At 33.8% G+C, this 12,717-nt stretch overlaps 1 protein-coding gene across 1 annotated transcript in view; it reads left to right on the top strand.

The window, feature by feature from the left end:
• CADM2 (cell adhesion molecule 2) overlaps positions 1–12,717 on the top strand; it is a gene marked incomplete at its 5' end in the record, with an annotated part of 301,193 nt that overhangs the window by 192,741 nt on the left and 95,735 nt on the right. The window lies entirely within an intron of this gene.

Here is a 12,717-nt window from a genome sequence, read left to right as displayed (position 1 = left end):
CCAATACACAAATTGAAAAGTAGATGGAGATAACTTTTATTAGATTGCAAAATACTGCAATAAACAAAGTAGGTCAGGTTTTTGTTGTTGTTGTTTTTCATTTATTGACAGATTTCTCAGAGCTTATTTTATATGCCAGGATACATTGTGAATTTCCAAGAGAGAGAAGCATTAGAGAATGGAACGTTTTTTTACATGTTTCACCAAGAAATACTTTTCTAACACCAGTATTGTGTTCTATGCAATATTACAGTATTCCAAATTAGTACTGTGTAAATCATGATGCTGTCAGAAATCTAGTGGATCTTAGAAATCATGAAGATGGTACACTTATTTGATGTATTTTTCCATGAACCCAATTATAGAATACTGTAAGAAGAATGGGTTAGTTCCAGAAAAGAATTTGGGCGATAAAATATAATTCTTTGGAAATAGATCTAAATTTAGGGAAAAAAAATTTAGTTGTGTTTTCATCCAGGTATTTATTTTGCTATAATGCAGGTCAAAATTGGATAGAAAATAGTATATTAAATTAATATTCTACTTTCAAATTGCTTTGGTGTATATAGTCTCTTAATTATTAATAACACTTTATTATTAAAGGCAAATGAAGGATTTCAGTGAATAGACTATCCACATACAAACATTTTGAAGATAGTAGAACTGAGAGATTAATTTCTAACATATTATGAATTGTGCAGATTTCAATTTTTGAGAAAGATCAGCCTAATCAAATTAGACTGATAAATTGAAATTAAATGTAGTGGACTCTGTAGACACCCCTGCCACCTCCCTGCTACCTTCCTACCAGAGAGAATGTAACAATCACTGGATGTATCAAGAAGATAAGTTAGATCCTTAGAGCAGAATCCAGGAGTAGTTTTCTGCCTGTGCTGACCTGGATGTGTTGATCACGCAAGCATGTAAATGATATATAGTCTGATTCACCCTTAACTTTTTTTTTTTTCTTTTTTTTTTTTATCCTCACCCGAGGACATTTTTCCATTTTTTGTTCAGATAGAGTGGGAGGGAGGGAGAGGGAGAGAGAGAGAGAGAGAGAGAGAGAGAGAGAGAGAGAGAGAGAGAGAGAGAAACATCTCGACGTGAAAGGGACACATCGAGTGGCTGCCACCCGCACGACCAACCAGGGCCGGGGACAAACTGCAACCAAGGTACGTGCCCTTAGCGGGAACCGAACCGGGGTCTCTCCGGACCGCAGGCTGACCCTCTAACTGCTGAGCCAAATTGGCCAAGGCTGATTCACCCTTAACTTTTTAATTACTTCTCTCATCTAATGATTTCTGGGAACCTGTGGGAATGTTGCATAGCCTGTCACATTGTGTTGAAAGCAATATAACATTAAAAAATATAGAGAATTAAAAGGGAGTGACAAAAAATAAAATATTTAAATAAAAAGAATATCATTCGTTGTTGTTGTGTGTGTGTGTGTGTGTGTGTGTGTGTGTGTTTCTTTTTTTAAGTAATTCAAGTGGGGAAAATTCATGTTTTCCCAGTGTTTGCAAGCTAACCAACAGCATGATTTCCCAAGTAGCCAAGCTGCTTCTAGGTAGTTGGCAGTTGACACATTTCTAATAAATACTTTTCTAAGCACTTTGTAAGAAGTCATTTTTGGCTTTGCTTTTTGAACTACATTTATCAAGAGCACCCCATAGATTAATGCTATTCATGTTACTATATAAATGCTGTGAAGTTCAACAGTAGTTTACCTAGGATTATTGACACAAGTAATGAGAGGCTCAATGAAACAGTGAAACTGTATTATACCGTGTTTAAAAAGGCTCCAAATTGGGTTTCTTACAAAATAAAGGTTTTTTTCACCCCTTTTGCACACAAAGTAGAATGTTTCATTAGTCACTGATGGTATAAATATAAAAAGCTACTCTCTTCTGTTAATGGTTTGGCTGTTTCAAAACCCTACTAAATGATGAAATTTGAGTGGCATTTCGATCTGTAATGAATTCTGTATGCATTTCAGAATGGAATGATAAGTGATCATTTGTGAGAACTTCACACTTTTATCTTTTACATCAAGGTTGATTTTACATTAGCTGTGATAATTTAATATAGCTCTAGCACAGAAGGGCCTTTCATTGGCTGAGACCATGTCTTTGACTGTACCACAGTTGCCTAGGATCTACTGATTCTTAACTTGATGGAGGTCTGAATACTTTCCTGTGAAATCATCTGCTATATAGATGCCATCCTAATGATTAGATTTTATTCTTTGGGTGTCAATAGAAGTTCATTATTTAAGTGTTGCCACATTTCATTGTTAACAGCATTGACATTTTGTAGTATGGACACTGGAGGTCTTTTTTCCCCTCCTAATTACACCTTTGCAAATTTCAGCATCAGAAATACAGATGGTAATTTGAAACTGTCAGAATAAAATTCTTGGCCTAACAAATTTTAGCATATAAATACTTGTAGGATAAAATATTATCCTTATGCATTATGAAGATTCCTTTAGGAAATAAAATAGTATTTTTAATTAACAAGCTCAGCAATGAAAAGAAGTAAACTGTTAAATTGGTAGTCACAGTTATACTATTAATTTGTGTGAGCACAGTAATGTTTTGTTTCTGCCTACGTATAAAATATTAAAGTTATTTCATGCTATTATTAGGATCTTGCTATTTATTTAGAATGGCTGATTACTTTCATGTTAATGGTTTTGAAATATGTTGTTGCATTGCTGGTTTTACTATTTATAAAACTCAGATCAAGAGAAAATTTCATTCATTCACTAAATAGATATTTAGCATTTATCCTCTGAGTATAAAGACACTATACGAGTAAGGTCAATAGCACTCAAAAAGTTTAGAGTTTAATATGGAAAACAAGTTAAGCATTCAAGTAATTATGATACAAAAATACAAGAGCTATAGCAGAATGGCCATGCAATGATGTAGCTTTTTTGAATCTACAAGAATGTGGTCTAAGTATCTGGAATTTTTTTTTAAAGTACTACAGCACTTCTGGATTATTTATAAACTAATGGTATATCTCATAAATAGAAGTACCCAACACATTGTCAGGTACATAGCTATGCAACAAATTAGACTCTCATCATAGTATTCAAAGATTATTTTCCTGGCATTCCTTGTATCTTTGGGTTCCCATGGATCTCTGTCTGTACCTTGGCATCCTTTCCCCTTTCACACCACCTTCACCTCTACCACGTGTGGCGCACACACATACTGTGCTAACACAAGCACACTCTGGAAAATCAAAGATCTGGACACCATATTCTTAAAGCCTCTCAACTACCTATTTCAATAAGGAGAACAGACTTATTTGCATAATCACTCCCTTGAGAGTGGTGGCTCTTACTATAGGCAATTTATGTGTTGACTGGTTTTGTTGGAATCTTGTGTGTGAGCCCTCCATGGGCAGAATATATATGTGTGATTGTTAGCATGGTGCCAGCCCATGTGTAGTGTGTCATAATCAATGTTATCAATGTGATTTTTTTCAAATATTCCCATTTTAAGATTACTTATCCAGTTTTGTATCCATAGCTATGTAGAAATCTTTGAACATTTTGCTGAGTTTAGCCAATAAGTTTAATAACCCATTGAATCAAAATAAAAATCAGTGCTAAATTTTTTGGATTAAAGACATTTAAAGAACTGACACTTTTTTTATTGAAGTATAATCGACAGAATGCTATATTAGTTTCAGGTGTACAACATAATGACTTTTGTATTTGTATAGACATTGAAAAATGATCACCAAAAATATTACTAATAGCCTTATGATATCACGGAGAATATTATTTTAGTTCTCTGACATGAAACTTACTCAAGTTACATATATGATTTACTTGCTCATACTGTTTGAATGGTACCCAAAGCATAAATTAGGTTAGCCCTATTGAAGAATAAGAAAATTCTAAATCCTTGCTGACTAAGCTATAAAAACTTACACATTTAACAGTATAGCAAATTACTAATATAGTGTATTGAGCAGGATAAAAGTTATAATCACCCTTGCTTCTCTGACACAACATCAAATTCAGAGTCTTTTGATAAAATATCCTCTCCCCAAGAAAGAGGTATCCAATCTCTATCTTCCAGTGTAAATAATAGAGCAGGTACCTATTTATCACACAAGGAATGGCTCAGAGGATTACAAATAACCTTAAGCTAATCTTATTTTCCATTTGGAAGCAATTCAAGTGCTCATATTTATTTGTCATGAACTGATTAAAACAATAGTATTTTGAAAGTGTCAGAAACATACAGCACCTGGGAAATTCTGATAAACTATCTAACGAGAGTGTGAAACACAAATTACCGTATCCCCTAAATTCTAAATTTATTTCTTCTGAACTTTCTCAGTACCTTTTATCTTCCTTCACGCTCTTCGAAATACAAATGGAAGATGGATAGAGAGCTGGAACTCTTAGGTGTCACCTCCAACCTCAGAGCTCTCCCCAGGATTCAGGAAGAAACACAGTAATACAAGTGTAAAAAAAAAAAAAAATGAGCAACAAACTTCTTTCTCTACCAGTAGCTACATTACTATGAAAGTCCAGATTAAAGAAGAGTGACAGGGGGTCCAATTAGAGCATTTGTGAAGAAGCCACTACACTGAGGATGCTACTCCAGGTTGTCCCACTCAGTTATGACAGTCGTGATGCACTGTTCCAGAAAGTTTTCTATGATGCTCCCCATCTCTCTTCCAAGTTACTCTTCCTATTAACATATAACCCTTACTGGAGATTTAAAATTCTTTTGCCACTGTTCTAACACATTCGTTACTTTATTATTTCCTATTTGTATAGATATACTTTTATAACAATTCATTACTTCTTCATTATCTTAACTTTCACTGTTCTTATTTTGATTGAAATTGGCCACCATGCACCTTTCCACATTTTTACTTTATTTATATATATTTTGCTTTTCTAGCAAATTTTATTTTGATGAATATATAAAAGCAAGTAAAATTCTCCATACATAGTATTATCATAGTAAAAAATGAAACAAAATAAAAAGCTCATTTATATTTCTGTAATGCTAATCAGTTTGCAGACAATTGCTGACTTGGTATTCCTAAAGTATCACTGATGTTACGATTTTGTTTTATTTGTTCTTATGTCCATTGAAATGGATGCTGATGAAATATGCAATATTGCTTTTGCTTGTTTGTTTCCAGGACAATTTACCTCAAAATAACACATATATTGGAAAAGATTCATTACATTTTATTGTTAGAGTAAGAATCATTATAAAAATAATTTTTTGGATTTTTAATTTTAATAGTAGAAGAGAATATTATTTCTAGAAATATCTATGTGTTTTGGTCTAGTGAAAGGTATCAAGCTATTAAATATGCCTTTCCAGTTTTAAAGAATCAATACAACTGCTACTTTCATTTCACTCTGCTTTTATTATTAATGATAAATGTCAAAAATAACTTAGAGACAGAAAATTTGTACACAAAAATATTACAGTCTCCTTTATCAAGCCAAGCTTGCAAGGTTTGTTGCTCATTTAAACATCTGTCTTTTAGAGACTATAAGTGCATGCAAGTTCACTTTCCATATTGTGTACTGATTCACCATTTCAGTTGATTTGCTTACCGTAGGAGAGAGCCAAATGGGATAATGGACAGTAGCCTTTCTTTTGGCTTAACAAATATTTCTAAGCCATCTAATATCTCTTTTAAATAATTAACTAGTGTGCAAAATATAAATTAAATTGATTTAGGGTTATTGGTACCTGATCCTAAATTTAGCAAAACAACTAATATATGTATAGGTGAATCCAGTAGTAATTATGAAACAGAAGAGTATCAAAAAGTAATATTCTAAATTTGTTTTTATATTTATTTTTAACCTAGAACTAAAAAAAATATAATTCAGACATTTTTAGTCTTATAGTATATATTTTACATATTCATATTATGATTATCAATGATTTAAAAGCTAATGAAGACTTCCATCACATTCAAGTGAAAAAATGTACTCTGTGCATCATAGTAAATATGTAGCTAGACTAAGAAGTTGGCAGCCACATGTACATTTAATATTACAATTACCCATCGATTAAACATTTAGAAACATTGAGAGGCTACATAAACTTGTTTGCTTGGTTGTACTGTTAGGAAAGGTGATACAGATCACAATAAAATAAGACAGTGAATCTTTGAACTCAGATGCATACATGGGGAGCAGAGAAGAGAAGCCTGGATTATGAACAGATGTACAGCCTAGCAAACACTAAAAAGAATTCAGCTAAAATCTGTTCCCTCACATGGAAACAGATTTACCAGCTGGTAAAGTAACTCTGTGTACTCATAATGAGCATTTTTCCTTTGGAGAAGCTTTCTTTAGAAGCATAGATGGAACTATGCAGCGTAGAAAGAAAAGGATAAAAAAGACATCCATATGGAACAACAAACAGCAAACTCATGCAAGAGCCTTGTGATTGCTGTTCTCATCCCAGTAGAGAGTTTCCAGACAGTAAACTAGTTGGATGAGTCTGAAAACAGTACCTTCTTTAATGGCTGAGATAAAACACAGTTCTGGACATGAGTAAACAGGGGTGTCTGTGATGCTGTGTGAAAGGTGTACCTCTGACTGAACGAATATGCTGTCACTCTGCAGAGAGAAGTGGAATGGAATCAAACAGTGGAGTCAGGACACTGTTTTCATTAGAAACTGTTTTACAGTTTCTGTGCGCAAGCACACTCGGAAGAGTTCAGGCTTAATTCCATCTCTTTGTTTTAAGGTGAGCATGGAATAGATAAATTAAGGTTTTACCTTTCACAGTAAAAATTCTGTTCACAGATAACACTCTGTAGAAAGTGTTTCTGTGATGGTCAGAAGTACCAATGGCTAAAATGTCCACACGGAAAACTTTCACTCCTGCCTGAAGGCAAGAGAGGATCTACCATTCAACAACTCCATTTTAAATAGCTTTCTTTTTCACTATTTATAAATAACCTGTTATACCAGTAGCAGTAAAGTAAATACAAGGACAGAACCCATGGCACTCAGGCTTTCTCAATTTCTTATATACAAATATTGTGACTTTACAAAAATGTATGGAGCTCTTCTACCAACATATATATGCATTCATTCACTCGAGAATTCAAGCAATATGCAATGGTCCATGGGGGAAATTTGGGGCATTTATCTTCAGAAACAAAGGCACTCCTAACTAGAAGATACAGATTTTTACAGAAAAACTGCTTTGTAGCTTTTTACAGTGTAGTTTCCACAAACACTGTAACAACATATATCATGAGTTTATTCAAGAATCTAAGATTTATCCTTGATTCTTCTCTACCCTTCTCTCTAATTCATCAGCAAATTCTTTTGACACTATTTCCAAACCATGCCCCCAATTATCTCCACTCCTTTCCACCATCCTCTGGCCTAGACTATCGAAACATTATTTAGCGTGCTCCCTGATTCCACACTTTTATCTCTCTTGAATCTATTTCCCACATAGATATAGTGTATAAATATTTTAAATGCATATTTCTTTATGTCTTTTCCCCATTAAAATTTCTCCAAAGGCATTTCATCACATTTAGTATAAAACCCAAACCCTTATTACTCTAGTTGACTAAACCCAGCATAATATAATCGGTGACATGTCTTCACTCCCCATGCAATCAATTCTGTTTCCCTGGTCCTCTTTCTACTCCTCTAAGACATCAGCTCATTCTATTTTTAGGAACCCTGCATCTGCCAAAAATGTTTGTCCAGGAAGTATAAGCAATACTGTCATGAGTGCTGGTGTTTGCATAAATTGTATATGCGTATATGTGTCTGTATAGATTAATATATTCTATGTTCACCCAGTAGATTATGACTTCTTTGAAAGCAGAGATCATATGCCTCTTGTTTATCTCTGTATCTCTAGCTCTTAGGACCGTATCTTCTAAGTAACAGGTAATCAATAAATATTTTTTTAATGATTAGATTTCTTTGTCTCTCAGTCTCTCTGTTTCTGTCTCTTTTCAACAGAAGAAACTTTAATAATATATGTATGTATGCTTACATACATATATGCATACGTACATGCCATATTCACATCCATACAAATATATGTAGATGTGTGTGTATTTATACACACTATCCTAACTTCTGAGTAAAATCAGCATAATTGATATTCATTCATTGATCACCAAAACGAAGACCTTTAACTTTTGTCTTACATTAGGAGAAGAAATGAGATAGATTTACTTGGCAATTCATATGTAAATGGTGGTTTATCAAGTTAAGCAGCGAACAGTATGAATACCATGTATAGAAAAATGAAAATATCTAAAGGAAATCTTTCACTTCATATGTCTGTTCACTTTTTTTCAAAAGTCTAAGATTATTGCTAACTAAAAGTTGATTTGTTTTTTGGAATTCTGTATCATCATTTATAAAAATAACATTTATATCTGGCCAAATATAAAACTTCTCTGAGACTTAGCCTGAAAATGGACATCGCAATGCTATACTACCTAATACTTGGCTATTTCAGGAAATTTTTCTTGCGTATCTACTGTATTCAAAGTGCTAGGTCAAGCACTGTGAATCCTACAATAACTAAATCAACACTCTCAGTTATGCCTGGACTCCTTAATAAAAGTAAAACAGTGCAGTGTTTTTGCTTCTCTCCCCATGATGCAATTTCAGAGATGTTTTCAAAGTCCACTTGTTAATTGTAATATATAGGAGAATATGAAACTCCACAATCAGAAATACATTACTTTGTTAAAATATTTGCTTCTTTATCAAGGCCATAATTTAAATGTAAATAATTTGGGGAAGGTTATCAATTTGTATCACTAAGTCTTAGGCAGGAGTCAGTTTTCTAAATAACCTTTTCTAAGGTTAAGAAAAAATTTGCTTTGCATGAAAACTCTGATCATTAAGAATATAGGTGATAGGACAATATATTAAAGGTGGAGCTTAATAAGTGCTTCTTCACAATTCTGCTTAATATTATTCTTAGTGTTTACTAGGGATTATCGTCTATGGATTCATCAAAATAGATCTATTTATTAATATGTGGGCACAAAAAGTACCTACAAATGGCCATTGTTGATTTTGTTAAGTTATAGGATAACAAGTTTATTATAATAATCTTTGAAACAGACCCACATTCTCCTTTAATTTTTATTTAAATAACTTTTTCTATTACAATATTAAATATTATATGTAGATGTATTTTACTACCTTTAGAATTTATCACATAAGAAATATGTATGTGAAAATCAGAATTCATTAAAATCAGTGCTATGTAATAACTTCCAGTTTAATGACAACATTTTTCAACTTATATTTCTTTGGTAGCATAGTGCATACTAAAGTAAGTAACACGATATAAAACATCACATGAGCTTGCTCTGTTACATTTTAAAAATATTAACTAACTCTTTTAGGAGCTCAATGTATCTTCTAAAGTCATACACAAAAATGTCTGCATTGTACAACTTTCTTGAGTAAAGGTGTTTTTCTTTTAGTGTATCAATGGTTATCCATCACTAATTTAGAACCTGGTTCAAAGCATTTATATAAATGACCAGGTCTTAACTCTTTAGCTTGGGTAGAGGTTAATCTGTATTCAAAATATCTCTTTGATATATTATCACATAACCTAGATGAAAAATTCAAATATCTGGATTTCTCAATCAGTGTTTTTCTAATACATCATTACACTTCCTCTTGTGTATATTCACATTTAATATAAGTTTTTCTTTTAATGGCTGATAGATTCTCCCCCAGGAAACTGGCATCTTTATAGAACTTAAAGTATTTGATCAAATTATCTGATTTACTTTTTTGAAAAGTACTAGGAAATTGCTCACGATATTGAAGTAGAGCTAAATAATATAAGATCACTCACTGAAAAGACTTTTTTCCCTACTTAAAATTTCACTTTGCTTTTGTCAGTTTGGAATGCAAAGGAGTATTTTAAAAGAAAGTAATGCATACATTTTTTTCAAATAGCAGACTGATTTTATTCATAAACTTTTCTTGTAATTACATAGGACTGTTGGTTACCGCCTACAGTTTAAAATTGCAGTACTTTTCATTTTTCAAGAATAGCAATTTTTTTTAATTGTATAAGGATTCCATTTAGTATGTGAAGCCAGTGGAAACTATCAGAAGGATGAAAAGAGATTTATTCAAATCTAATTTTTAAAAAGGTTCCATTTTAAGAAGCAGATGAGGTTACCTTATGATGCTTGAGGAGGGGGCATGCATTGGCAAGTTGAGACCTTGTCACCTGGTGGCTGTCATTTAAGTAAGAGCCTTGGTGCTGTTCTCCATTCTTATGCTATAATCCAAATAGGCTGCTACATGTAGCTGAACATAATGGGAACAGATAATGTCCTCTGCACAGACGGGAAAAAAGCAGATACAGTAAACTTTTTTTTTTTTACAATTGCTTCCCATGGCAGTGCAATTACCAGTAAAAGGGGTGAGGATGCCCTGTGATTTTTAAGGCTAGAAAATGGTAATAGCTTATATCAAAAAGATACTTCTTACCTTTATGCTGCTAATATACGTTGAGTTCTGACCCTCTGTATCTCCACTAATAATCCTTGGTTTGGATTCACTCTTGATTACCCTGGGACCACCCTGGGAAATTACTGACATAAAGCAGAAGGGAAGCAGATGTATGGAGTCCAGACTAAATAGCATTGTTTTTTTCCTATTGAACACTAGTTCTTGGAAAGAAACAAGCTTCTAAGACACTTTAGACTTAATTTTGCTTCAAAAATCCATTCTGAATGGGCCAGAATGCCATTTTTAAAAAGAGAAACTGCCACAAAACTAAACGGGTTGACAAGTTAGAAATTATTATACACTGCATTTGTAGACACAGAACTTACCTTTAACCTGAAAAGCTTGTTACCGGGAAAAAGGTGTGGTCCCACTTTGCAATTTGTTCTATAAAGCGCTTGTTGGAACTGATTTCACGTTGACAAGGTTAGAAGGTTCTGCTGTGCTCTAATAAGCTTTGTAACAAAATATGGTTGCATATTTTTAACTTCTTTCATTAGAATGTGAATAAAAAAGGGGGCACTTTTCTATTATTTTGAATGTGATGTGATCATTTGGAGCTCTAACATATTAAAAATCATCAGAAAACTGCATTCAGAATACAGTATAAGATTCTTCAGTATGCTGTATTTTATTTATTTTTAACAATTATTTAGACTTGAATATTCTTAACAGGAATTCCTAAAAATTGCCTCTCATATAGTCAAAGGAAGAGGGGGAAGCAATTTTTGCTGATATTAACCACTTTTCAAGATCAATTACTGATTCATATTATTAGAAATGATACTATTCTCTATCTTCTGACATCATGGTCATTACCACCAGAAGCAGCATTATTTATAAAGACCCAGTAAAATTCAAAACATTGAGCAAGTTACCCTAAGAAGCATAGAGAAAGTGTATCATGGAGTCTATGCTCTCTGTTATTTTATCATCTTGTTGGGTTATGAAAAAAAAAAAAGCAAGTACTTCATGAACGTGGGAGCCTTCCAGTTTTCAACCACTAGTTTCATGAAGAGCTTGATGTGTATAGTGAACTTTATTATTATTTTATAATATGTTTTTATTTACTTTATAGAGAGAGGAAGAGAGATAGAAACATCAATGAGAGAGAAACTTCAATCTGCTGCCTCCTGCATGCCCCCTATTGGGGATTGAGCTCACAACCCAGGCATGTGCCCTGACTGGGAATCAAACCAGTGACCTCTTCGTGCATGGGACAACGTTCAACCAACTGAGCCACAATGGCCAGTCTGGGGAACTTTATTATTAAAAGAGTTATGCCCTGGCCAGTTTGGCTCAGTGGTTGGAGCCTTGGCCTGTGGGCCAGAGAGTCCCGGGTTCGGTTCCCGCTAGGGGCACATACCAAAAACAAACAAATTAATTAATTAATTAATTAAATAAAATAAAAGAGTCAGAAAAATAGCAAGTATTGTTTATGTAAATTAGATAAACATTTTAAATGTTAGCATACCATCCCACATGTATTACGTAATGTTTTTTCCACTGAGAGAGGGAGGCAGAGAGGTGTGAAGCTGGTGAGAGGCACATAATTCTGGGTATGGCTGCCCATATGTAGTACGATATCATGAACATAAGCGTGACTGTCATGCAGGCTCAGGGGATTAGTGGCAATGTGAAGAAAAGAGTAAACTCATACGCATGATGCATATTCAGAGAGAAGGGAAATTAGTTTGAGTTTAGTTGGTCAAGGATTTCTTCACAGAGCAGGTAGGAATCAGGCCAAAACTCGAGAGTAGTGTTATATTAGGTACATCATGGAGACTATTTTAAGATGGCAATTGGGTGATACTGAGGGGTTGGGTCAGAATAAATTTGTCCCAGAGCAAACTATTATTTTTATATGTATATTTATTTACTTATTTATTTTTCCTTTTTATTACATTTATTGGGGTGTCACTGCTTAACAAAATTATACAGGTTTCAGGAGGACAATTCTACAATGCATCATCTGTGCACTGTACTGTGTGTTCACCACCCCAAGTCAAGTCTCCATTCATCACCATTTATCCTCCCAAACCCTTCTTCACCTCCCCCCACCTCCCCTCCTGCTGGCGATCACCACACGGTTGTCCATTTCCATGAGTTCTTTCTCTTTTCATTGCTCCCTTCACTTCCCCCAGCCGTCCCCCAACAGCTGTCAGCCT

This window comes from Molossus molossus, unplaced genomic scaffold (genome assembly GCF_014108415.1).
Source record: "Molossus molossus isolate mMolMol1 unplaced genomic scaffold, mMolMol1.p scaffold_m16_p_5, whole genome shotgun sequence".
Taxonomy (NCBI): Eukaryota; Metazoa; Chordata; class Mammalia; order Chiroptera; family Molossidae; genus Molossus; species Molossus molossus.
This window is presented reverse-complemented; position numbering and strand designations above follow the sequence as displayed.